Source organism: Notamacropus eugenii, chromosome 4 (assembly GCF_028372415.1).
Source record: "Notamacropus eugenii isolate mMacEug1 chromosome 4, mMacEug1.pri_v2, whole genome shotgun sequence".
NCBI classification, from domain to species: domain Eukaryota; kingdom Metazoa; phylum Chordata; class Mammalia; order Diprotodontia; family Macropodidae; genus Notamacropus; species Notamacropus eugenii.
The window spans coordinates 238,416,374-238,429,030 of NC_092875.1; the positions used below are offsets into that span (position 1 = coordinate 238,416,374).

The 12,657-nt window shown below is 38.9% G+C and overlaps 1 protein-coding gene across 18 annotated transcripts in view; it reads left to right on the forward strand.

Annotated features, from left to right (window-relative positions):
• The window catches only part of EPB41L3 (erythrocyte membrane protein band 4.1 like 3), a 357,632-nt gene that overhangs the window by 222,889 nt on the left and 122,086 nt on the right, over positions 1-12,657 (forward strand). The window lies entirely within an intron of this gene.

Below are 12,657 nucleotides of genomic sequence, written 5' to 3' on the forward strand. Positions count from 1 at the left end.
TGAGTCTATTGTCACAGATTTTCTATGCCTCTGTGGTATTCTTTTGCAGTGTTTGTCACAGACATGCTGCTGCCCCAATGAGAGGGTAAATGAGTTACTAAGTGGAAATGAGAAACTGTTAGCTCCACTTGCTTTGTGAAAATCATATTGTTCTAAAATGACAAGCTGCTGGTATATGTAGAGCTCTATGATGCCTGCTGATTAAACAGTAAAATAAAAGTGATAGAAAAAATCTGGGGGTGTGACTAAAATGGTATGTTTTGTTGTGAATATGTGTAATTTCAGAGATTTCTGTCCTGCCTAGGGCTGAAATTTAGATTTGCCCTTCATCCTTGTCCCTCTCATCAGTATGTACTTCCCCTCCCTTATTTTTTGTGTCTGCTCACCAGAAACCTCCTAAATAGATAAACATATAGATTTAGTACCAGAGAGAAAATGCTCTGGACTTGAAGTCAGAGGGTTTCCTCTTCCACTATGTTTGTGACCTTGGGCATGTCACCAACCCTTCCGGACCTCAGTTTCTTATTTGCAAAAAGAGGGGGTTGAACTAGTTAACTTTTTTTGGAGGCAAACTGGTTAAGTGACTTGCCCAGGGTGACAGAGACAGTAAGTGTCTGAGGACGGATTTGAACTCCAGATTTCCTGACTCCAAAGCAATGCTCTATCTACTATACCATCTAGCTCCCCTTTAGATGACATTTAAGGTCTTTTCTGCCTTTAAATCTGTAATCCTTTGGTCCTGCTTAATTTCCTGTAGCCTTCATTCTCTTCCCATCACTGAATAGAAAATTAGTCAATATTTTACTTTACCCATGTGCTACCCCTATCCAGAGACGAAGAGTAACTGCATGTTTTTAAACAAAACAGCATATGGGAGAAAGTGATTTTTGTTTTGTTATAGTTGTGGTTGTGTTTTTTTTGTTATTTAATTTTTCAAGATAGTTTCTATAAATCCATTTTGGTAAAGATTGGAGATTGTTCTTAAGCAAACTAAATCAACTTTTGGCAGAAAATGTAGGCTATAATATAGAAAAAGGAAATGTATAATATCCGAAATTGGTCAACTCTAACCTAAGTTTAGGGAAATTTTTTAAGGGAATTTTTTTGAAAGGGTAAGAAAAAAAACACAAACTGTAGTTGAGATTATTTTTTTTAAACTCAGTCAAAGTGCTGAAATGTTTTTACTAGCTATATTACCTTTTAAGCTTAAAATTAAGAATTTACCTTTTGAGAGGTAGGTTCCAGAGTCCATCACAGATATTCTTCCTCAAATGGATTTTATTAACTCTTCTTTAATTGGACCACAACATATTCTTAGGTAACTTCACAGTAGAGCTGTTATGAGGCAGTTAGCATGACATATTTCTGTCTCCGGTATTATCATAACTCAGTAATTCAATTCAGAAAATACTTATTAAATAGCTACTATATGCCAGGCACTGTGCTAAGAGCCAGAGCTACAAATAAGAAAAAGAAAGACAGTCCCTACCCTCCCAGTGCTTACAATCTAATCTAGTAGGACAACACAAAGGAGGCTGGAAAGGGGGGACAGGACAGAAGGGGGTGACTAGCACTTGTTTTATGAAGTTCAAACCAAGAAGAACTTTAGATGAAAAATGGAGAGTTAGCTGGAAAGTTCAGATCTGTTCCCTCTATAAAGGAAAGCTTTGGGAGGAGCTCAGTGCTCACAACTGAAAAACAACTTAACAACAAATATTTATCAATGCTACAAAAAATAGGGAGAACAGTGTGATTAGATATGCTTCGTTATTTTTGAGAATGTTTGTTTAGTAGTTTTGATAACAGCAATTGGAAAGCCTGATTCTAAGTTCAGGTTTTTTTTGATATTTGGTTTTATTGGCTGGGATAGGTTTTTAAAAAAAAAAAGATGTCTCACAAAGATAAACAGATCCAAATGGAAGAAATGCATCATTGACCATGCTTACTAAATCCAGATATCAATTTTTCTATCCTATCCACCAGTTATTTAAAGAGGTTTTTGTTACAATTGATTCAATACATTTTAAAATCTTCCCTTATGTCAACCATTTGTTCTTACAAATGATTGGAAGAGTTTGATTTTTATATCTTTAACACCTTGGGTTCAAGACCCATTCAGATTCATTTGGAAAATTTTTCTTTTAAAGATTGGAAAATACCGTTTTCACTTTTTTCTTTAATGTGCAAATAGGAGGCTTAAAGATGATATACTAGTATCACCTTAGAAACAAGAGCTTGGTTTTTAAGCATTTTATTAATCATGATGTCTTCATACTGACATTTTTAATAATAGTGGAGGTGAAACTACATTTCAAATAATCTGTTGTAATTTTACTTTTTTTAATAAACCTTGTCAGATCTGGTTAGGTTATCGTTGTTTTTACCTTATGACATTGCTGTAAAAAATTGCATGGAGTAGGAGATATCAATTCTGCCATTTCCATAGTATTCACTTGTGCTTGCATTATGAGTATTAAAAAGGCAGTTTCTTTCCATTAATTTCTCTTTTAAGCTATTTGTCCATTTTCTGAGGGTTAATATGGTTCAAACAAAGTAATATCATCCATAAATACTCCTAATTGCTCATATATTAACACAGAAATCAAACAAATGTTTGAGCGCCATTGTCCAACCCTTTGTGTTGTGGAGTTCACCCGTCCCTACAGATAGATACCTCCATCTGTACATGATGCATGATCATCTAACATGTGGACCAAGTGAGGACACCAATCTCAGTCAATTAATAAGCAGTTAATTGCTATGTGCAAAGCAGAGTGGTAAGCATCAAGAATCCAAAGAGAAAGTAGAAATGGTTCTTTGCCCTCTTGGCACTTGCTATCTAACGTAGGAAGTAACACATATGTCCGAAGGCATATACATGATACAGTACTGAGTTAGATGAAAGGTAACTTTAGTGGGGAAGGCATTAGTAACTTGGAAGGTGGGGGGGAAGGACCAGGAAAGGCTTCCTGCAGAAGATGGTGCTTGAGTTGAATCTTGAAGGAATTTATGGGATCTGAGAGACAGAAGTAAAGGGGGAAAGCATTCCAGAAATAAGAGGCAACTATAAAAAGACATGGAGTTGAGACAAAAGCAGCATGTATGAGTAGCAGTAAGTAAGACAGTACAGCTAAACTATGGAGTTTATGGAGACGAGAAACATGTCCTAGACTGGAAAAACAGGAAGGTGCAAGGTTGTAAAGAACATAAATGTCCAACAGAAAAGTTCATATTTGTTCCCAGAGATAGTAGTGAGGCACTGGAGTTCATTATGTAGAATGGGTGACAGGGTTGGACCAGTTCTTTAGAAAAGTAACTTAGGCAGCTGAGTGGAGGATAAATTGGAGTAGGGAAAGACTTAAGGCATGGAGGTCAAATAGGAGACCACTGCAGTAGTCCAGGTCAGAAATGAAGAGGACCTGAACTAGGGTCATGACTGTGTTAATGGAAATAAGGGGATATATCCAAAAGATGTTGTGCAAAAAAGAAATGGCAAGAGTTGGCAACTGATTGGATGTGTGGGGCAAAGGAGAATGAAGAATAGAAAAGGGAAACTGAGGTTTTGAATCTGGCTGTCTCGGGGGGTGATGATGCCCCTAACCATATTAAAGAAGTTAGTGAGAAGAATTAGGTTTGGCAAAAAGGAAGTATGCCTTTTATTTTAGGCATGTTGAGTTTGAGATGCCTATAGGACACCTATTTGGAAAGTCCAAAAGATAGCTGATAATGCAGGATTAGAGTTTAGAAAAGAGACTATGTCTGGATATAGAGATCTGAGAATCATTTACACAGAGATGTGCTAAGTGAATGTGTGGAAGTGGATGGGCTTTCCAATTAAAGGAGGAAAGAATAAAAAGTGAAGATGCCTGAGGACAGCCTTGGGGAGCAACTATAGTTAGTGAGCATGACATGGATTTCTGCAGAGGAAACTGAGGAGTCATCAAATAGCCTGTCCATAAGGAGGGAAGAGAACCGAGAGAGGAGTGATATCAAAACCTAGAGAGGGGTAACTAGAAAGAGGTCACCCACATAGCCAGGTGATTCAGAAAGATTGGCAGGTGTGTGGACTGAGAAAAGAATATGAGATTTGGTAATTAAGAGATCACTGGAAACTTTGGAGGGAGTGATTTCAGCTGAGTGATGAGGTTAGAAACCAGACTGCAGAGATTTTAGAAGAAGAGAAAATAGAGGTGCTAAGCACTGATAACTTTTTTAGGGACTTTAGTTGAGGAGAGGAAAGATGTAGGGCAAATAGCTGACAGGGATGGTATGATAGTAAGGGTTATTTAAGTGTAGGGGAGAATAAATATATTTATAGGCAGCAGAGGAGTCAGTATTTAGGGAATAATTACATAATTGAAGATGACAGAGTGAGGATAAAAGTGGAGTCAATGTGCTGGAGAAGAGGAGAAGGAATGGGGACGAGGGTTCTTGTAGGGATCGTCCTGTGCAAGGAGAAGGACCCTCTTCATCGGACTCTAGAGTGAACAAGAAAATAGCAGGGGGTAATATTAGATAGATAGGAGAGAAGAAGGAGCTCACTGCAAACTGTGATTTCATTGATCCTAGGGAGCTCTTGGAAGAGATATCTCTTTTTACCATTGCAAGTCAGCACTGTCTTTGCAACTTAGAGTATTTGGTTAAGGAATGAGAGAGAGGTGTGAGCTTAAGTGGCTAGCCCAAAACCATATAGCCAATAGGTATCTGAGGTAGGACCTGAACCCAGGTCTTCCTAGCTCTCTAGTTCTGCCTGTTAGTGTAACTGTGAAAATTGACACCGGAAACTTCAAATAAGTTAAACTAGGAAAGTAAATTGCATTCTGAGAAAGTAAGTTTAGGGTTTTTTTTTGGTAAAAAAGGACATGACCTTATATTCTTGAAAATTAAGACTGTTTAGGTCAAAACATCATAGGATATTAGCCAGTAAGCATTTACTATCTGCTGTGTGCTGTGTGTACTAAGTTCTGAGGGTACACAAAGAGGCAAAAGATAATCTGTCCTTAAGGAACTCATAGTCTAATGGAGGAGATAGCAGGCAAGCTCTGTATAGGACTGGAATTAAGAGGGGCTCAGAAAGATTCCTGTAAAAGGTGAGCTTTTAGTTAGGTCATAAAGATTGGTAATAGGCAGATTTGAGGAGGGAGAGCATTCCAAGAATGGGGAAAAGACAGGAAAAATGTTGGGAGCCAAGAGATGGAATGTCTTGTTCATGGAACATCCAGGAAGCCAGTCATTAAATATGTAGTCATTGACTGTATGCCAGGACTGTGCTAAGCACTAGGGATACCAAAGTCAGTGGTAGGGAATAATGTGTAATCAGACTGGCAGGACTGGGGAGAGGGGTTAGGTTATGAAGGACTTTGATGAATCAAGAGAAGACTTAATATCTGGAGCAGCTGGGTACTTGGGCAGTAGAGTGCCAGGGCTGGAATCAGGAAGGCCTGAGTTCAAATATCGCCTCAGATGCTACTAGCTGTGTGACCCTGGGCAAATCATTGCACATCTGTTTGCCTCTGTTTACTCATCTGTAAAATGGAGATAATCATAGCACCTACCTTGTGAAGATCAAATGACATAATTGTAAAGCCCTTAGCGTGGTGCCTGGCACATAGTATGTACTATGTACATGTTAGTGATGATGTTGATTTGACTTTGGAGGTGATAGGAAGTCACTGGAGTTTATTGACTAGGGTAGAGTGACGTAGTCAGATCTGTGCTTTAGGAAAATCACTTTGGTGGAGGATGTAATGAAGTGGGGAGAGAATTGTGGCAAGCAGGCTGTTTCATTAGTCCAAGTGTCAGATAATAAAAGCTTGCATGAGGGTGTTTACTGTCAGAGGAGAAAAGGGAGCTGTATTCAAAAGATGCGCAAAGGTGAAATAGAAGGTCTTGGCAACAGATTGGATATGAGGGATTAGAGAGGGTGAGAACTCTAAGATCAAATCTAGGTTGGGACCTTGGGGACTAGGAGTGTGGTGGTTCCCTTAACAGTAATATGGAAATTTGGAAAGAGCCAGGATCTAGGAGAAAGATAATGTGTTCAGTTTTGGACTATTGGAACATATTGGAAGAGGGTGTTAAAATGGTACCGGCTGGAAAAATTGGAGGAGGCAGGTGAAAGATTTAATTTAACCATGTATGCTGAGTTACCTTATAAAATTTCTTTTGCTCATTCTTCAAATACTAAAGTTATGATGACACTGATAACAAAAGCAGATTAATGACAAATTAGCTCCTCCTAAGTGTGACAAATGGGAGTAATAAATCAGTTTCTTTAAAGCCTCCTTTAGCAATGTGGACAAGCTATTCTTCTAGTGTAACCAATATATAAAGGTTTTTAAAAGACTTGTGTTTTCCAGGAAATCGTGCTGGTGTACTGCAGAGAGTTTAGAAGGATGCCTCATGTTGTGGGAGGGATGTAGAGGGGGGAAGGGCGGCTAACAGTAATTGAATTACACCTATTTCTATTTCCTTTCCAGCTTCCATTTTACAACAATTGAAAATTTTTCATTGGCTTGATCTATTACAGATTACAGTCTCCCCTTTCTGTACAGATAATTTTATGAGGGACTGTGGCCATTGACTTCATCATCTTGTATCCAACCCTTTGTGAATACCTCATGTCCAACCTCAGCCTGAGTTGAGTGAAGTTGGTTCTTAGCCATGGGTTGCTGGCTGCCTTTTGGAAGTATTCTGGCTTGGATACACCTACCAGAGTTTATACTTTATACTAGCATAGCTTTTGGAAATCCTTGGACTCTGCATCACAATGATGAAACACTGGCAATCATCTTAGATGTAAAAACACAGTATATTATTAAGACAGATGTTCCTTGCTTATTGCAGCCAGCATCCAACTTATTGCTGAGCCTCCAGGAAAAAGTAAAAATAGTTCCACTTCCTCAGTTGCTAATACCTTTCATTTCTAGAATATGGGAAAATCTTGATTCAGGCAGTTAAGCTGCTCTTTCTTCATCTTATCTATTTGAGACAGGAAAGCAATAAACCAGTCAGTGGAAAACTTGGAGTGAGGGCAATCTACAACTGAATCAGGTTATTTAAAGTAAAATTAACTTCACTGGATTGTTTGTGGTTGACAGAGAAATGTCTGTAGGTGACCTGCACACTCCTTTGAGTTGGAGATGACTTAGCAAGTCAGAAGGAATAATAGTTTCTTTTCTAGACTTTAACAGTACTGTGCTAATAAGGAAATTTATCACTGAATTTATGATTAGGAAAGCTGTTTCCCCTGACGCTTACCAATCTAATTTTTCTCTAATAGTGGCCACAAATATATACCCAGTTGTCAGCAATGTATGTGGTATTCATTCAGTGACTTACTGCAGCACAGGAGACAGCACAGGATAGTGGAAAAAGCACTGAGAGTCCTAGGTGAGAATCTCTGCTGCTTGGCAGATATCTTGCTCTGGACAAAGTGTTTGACATCTCTTGGAACTCGTTTTAGTACTACTTATACTATCCATTTCCAGGGTTTATTGGGGGGGGGGGTCCCTTTTAAACATTAAATGTGAGTCCCTGTGGTAATGTTGATTTCTGTGGTGGTGATCTGACAACAGAGGCCACAATATGCATAATATTTAAAATAATCTAGTGATTATTTCCTTTGTACACATTTAGTTTTATTTATATAGAAAATGTTACATAAAGGAAACTTATCTCCCAGCCTTCCTTCAGCATAAATTATGTGTGGCTGTCAAATAGTAGGAATAATTGACTTTATAATATTTATGAAGTTCAAACTGGCAATGTTTAATTTTCATGCTACTCATTCAAATTCAATGAATAATGCTTTTATTTCAGCCTCATGTTAGAGTTCGGCTATCATACAATTTTCCAGTCACTCAGTAACATTTAGTAAGTACCTACTTTGTGTCAAGAATTGTGCTAAGCAGATAATATAAAGAAAGGCAAAAGACAGTTCCTGTTTTTCAAGGAGCTCACATTCTAGGGGAGGTGAGGAGGAGAGATGACATGCAAACAGCTACGTACAAACAAGATATATACAGTACAAATTGGAAATAATCAACAGAGGGAAAATACTAGAATTAAGGGACATCACAAAAGGTTTCATGGAGAAGATATGATTGTAGCTGGAACTTGAAGGAAACCAGAAGAGGAGGAAGAAAAATTCTATCAATTAGGGAAGGAAACTGAAAATGCCCAGAGTCTGAAGATGGAGCATTGAGGAAATTGAGGGGTTGTCTCATTAGAGAAACAGCAAGGAAGCTGGTATCACTGTATAAAAGAGTAGGTGTTGGGGTGTAAAATCTAAAAAGACTGGAAAGATTTGTGTGGGAGAAAGGTTATAATAGGATTGGAATGCCTTAGGATTTTATATTTGATCCTGGAGGGTGCCACTGGAGTTGATTTAGTAGGAGGATAACATGATTAGACCTACATTTGGGGAAGTCAAGTGGAAGATGAACTGGAGTGAGGAACTGTGCCAGCCAATCTCAGAGGAGAGGAGGTGTATGTGAGACATGATGTGGAGGTAAAATCAGTAGATTGGCTACAGGGAGTAAGAGAGAGTGGTTGAGAACGATAGATGGGTTGTTCATGGGGGACTGAGAGGATGCTGTTGCCTTAGATAGAATAGAGAGGTTTGAAAGGGTAGAGAGTTTGGAAGAAAGATAATGAGTTCAGTCTTGGACATACTGAGTTTTAAGATACCTATAGGACACAGAGTTTGAGATTTCTTTTAGGCAATTAGAGGTGAGAAACTGTAGATAAGCATAGAGGTTAGGTATGGAGAAGTAGATTTGAAATTCACCAATACAGGGATGATCCCTGGGAGCTGATGAAATCATCAAATGAAATAGTGTAGAGAGATGAGAACCCTGTAGGACCCTCATGGTTAGCAGGCATGATCTGGATGGAGATTCAGTAATGGAGGCTGAGAAGCAGTCAGATTGGTAAGAAGAGAAGTGTCACAAAAACCTGAAAAGAAGAGATTATCAAGGAGAATGATAGTGTCAAATGCTGCAGCGAGGTCAAGATGGTCAGGGATTGAAAGAACTGTTCAATTTGGCAGCTGAGAAATCATTGACAACTTTGGAGAGAGTTCTATTAAAAAAAAATAAGGTTGAAGCCAAACTGTAAAGAGTTAGAGAGTGAGAGGAAAGGAAGTGAAGGTGGCTATTGTCAAACACCTTCTCAAGGAGTTTATCCACAAAAGAGGGGAATGATACGGGGTGATAGCAAGGATGGATGGATCAAGTAGAGGCTTTTGAGGATGGAGGATATGTGGCCATTTTTGTGGAAAGTAGGGAAGTAGCCAAGAGACAGAGATTGAAGCGAAGTGGAGAGAGTGGAGATAATAGGGGTGGCAGTCAGTTGGAGAAGATAGAATGGAATGAGATCACTTGTGCATGTAGAATGATAATAAGGATGATAATGGCATTACTATGGTGTCAGACATTTATATAGTACCTACTGTGTACCAGATGAGAAGCTAGGTGGCACAGTGGAGAGAGTGCTGGCCCTCGAGTCAGGAGGACCTGAGTTCAAATCCAGCCTCAGACACTTACCAGCTATGTGACCCTGCACATCTCACTTAACCATGTTTGTCTCAGTTCCTTGCATGTAAAGTGAACTAGAGATATGGCAAAGTACTTTAGTATTTCTGCCAAGAAACTCCAAAAATGCAGTCACGGAGAGTCAGACATGACTGGAATGGTTCAACAACAAAAATAACAAAAAAACCCAAACACTATGCTAAATATTTTAGAAAAATCTCATTTGATCCTTACAACAGTCTTGAGAGGTAGGTGCTACTATTATTATCCCCACTTTACCAATTAGGAAACTAAGGCAAACTGAGGTTAAGGAACTTGTCTATGGTCACACAGCTGGAAAGTCTCTGAGGTAAAATTTGAACTCATGCCTTCTGCCTCCAGGCCCAGCACTACCTAGGTGCTCTAATGGAGAGCAGATTTAGCAAGAAGAGTCATCTCTTAATGTGAAATAGGGTGAAGGAGGAGACAGAAGGTGATAATCAGTGAAGGAGAGAAAAGGAGTTCTTGGTGAACAACCTCATTTTTTCCCCAGTAAAATATACAGTAAAGTTTTTAGATGAGACAGTGGGGAGAGGGAGAGCTGTGGGAGGTTTGAACAGAGAAAAGTTTTGGAAGGGGTGCTCTGGTGAATGGGATAGTGAGTTGTTAGAGACACATAAACAAATTGCCTTGCAACTGTCAGGGTCCAGTTGAGATTATGTAACAAGTTTGTTGGGGATGCAACAGTTCTATGATTTTTTCCCCTTTGGTCAGCAGCACAGTGTACAAGAGTGAAGGCAGCAGATAGTGGGAGTGATCCAAGACAGGCTTGGCAGGGCTAGATGGTTTATTTAATAGGGAGACAAGGGACTCGAGAAGAGGACATTTTAGAATTGAACTGGTTTGTCGAGGGGTCAGGATGGAGAAAGAAAGAGAATATAGTTAGTGGGGTAATGACCTAGGATAGGTGTGCAACCTCGAGGCCATGTGTGGTCTTCTAAGTCCTGGGAGAGCCCTGAGTGACTGGAAGTCATGGTGTGGAGAAAGAACAGATTTGGTGTCTGCAAGGCAGTAGGTAAAGGGAAAGACAACAGACTGTGATCCAACAAGGGAATTTCAGAGTTCATGAAAATGGAAGTAGTGAAATTGTGAATGATGATGAGATAAAAGATAACATCTTTGTGTTACTCAATACTTTGGGAAATAACTAAGTTGGATAACTGAGAGGTTAGGCTATTTGAAGGAAAATCAGTTATGTATATTGAAGTCTCCTGTAAGGGCAAGAGTTGGGGAAGGAAGAAAGATTGTCAGCCAGGGACTGAATTCATTGTGGAAAAAAGGGGAGTTCTGGAAGTCAGTAGAGAACAGCTACCAGAATGTTGATTGAGTGGTAGATATGGATTGAGTGAACCTTGAAAGAGGAAAGGTTACCAAGTGATAGTAGTGTGGGGAGAATCTTGGAAGCTAAGGAAGAGAAAGAAATATTCCAACTATCTGCCTCCAAGCTTTACTTTTCTATTAGAAATGATATTTTTAAAACTAAATAACTATACTTGGGAGGAAATAAAAAAAATAGACCTTAGTTTAACTTTCAGAATAAACTGTTATGTGATACTATTTTTTACATGGTTATTTTGATTCCAATAGCTCATTTTCATTATGTCTCATTGTCTTGACAGTAGATCTTAATAAAGAACATGCCTTATATTTTTAAAAACTTGAAATACAAATGCAAAAACGTTTCATTTGAATTAAGTTCAGTTGTTTTCCAGTAAAGTCACCTTACCTACAAAAAGTCTGTATAACTGTGAAGTTTTGTCCTTGGTTGGACCACAACAAAAAAACGTACTCCATTTGTTTTCCCTGCAGAGCAACTAAATGTTGCACATATGTTGAGGCAGCTAGGTAGTGCAGTGGATAGAACGCCGGGCCTGGAGTCAGGAAGACTCATCTTTGTGAGTTCAAATCTGGCTAAAGACACATACTAGCTATGCGATCCTCGGCAAGTCACATAACCCTGATTTGCCTCAGTTTCCTCATCTGTAAAATGAGCTAGAGAAGGAAATGGCAAACCATTCCAGTATCTTCAGCAAGAAAGCCCCAAATGGGGGTCAAGAAAAGTTGGGCATAAGTGACCAATAACAATAGCAACTATATATAATATATAACCCTTCAAGGTGATTAGGAGCTGATATGAAAATTAGAATTCAATTTAAACTCAGCATAGGGATTCAGTGATACAGAGTGGGAATTATTTCAGCTTTCTGTAGAAAGTTTAAAAATTTTACCACTGAACTTAATATTTTATCATATCCTTCAAAAAGGATCATGAAGCTGGTTGAACAAGACCGTTTAAAATGTTCTTCACATGTTTCAAGCAGTATATTTGGATACCATGAGCAAATGTCTAGGTGCATATTTGGAGTTGTGTTACATACTGGCGTTAGAGCTTGCTGGTAGTATGCATATCTATCATTCATATATATATATACATAGACATACACACACACACACACACACACACACACACATATATACCACAACTTGGGGCCTATTGTAAGATGATGTTTTTAAGATGATATAAGGTGATTTTAGTTCATAACCATAACATTACATAAAGCTTGTTAGCTTGAGAGTGGTCAATATTTTAAGCTCCTATTTGGGAATTTCAGTAAACAAAGTGAAATCCTGCCTGCAGGTGAATAATTGCCTTAAGTGACTCTTCAAGATCCAACTGTGTCTACATCCACCAAAACCTCTTTCACCACCCTTTCTTAATGTAGTTTGAGTGACATTTGGGACTGCAGGGTATAGTAAAGGAGAGGGTGGAGTGCCACAAGACAAAACTGTAAGAAAAAACCATCAGAGACAAAGGAAAGCAGGCTAGTTTATTGAGGGGAAATACAATACAAAAAGGCACTCAGGAAGGGTGGAAACTCATTGGGTCCACTGGGGTGCCCAGTAACAGCAGATGCCAAAATCAATGAAATCATGTTTTTATAAAAGGGTTGAGTCAAGCAGGACTAGATATTGAGGGGAGAGGCAGGAGAACCTGGATTGGTAATGCAGGTCATGGTTCCAGGATTTGTGCAGGTTCATGCTAGGGGAGCAGCTTTGTTGGTAATTCTGACAGTAGGAAATG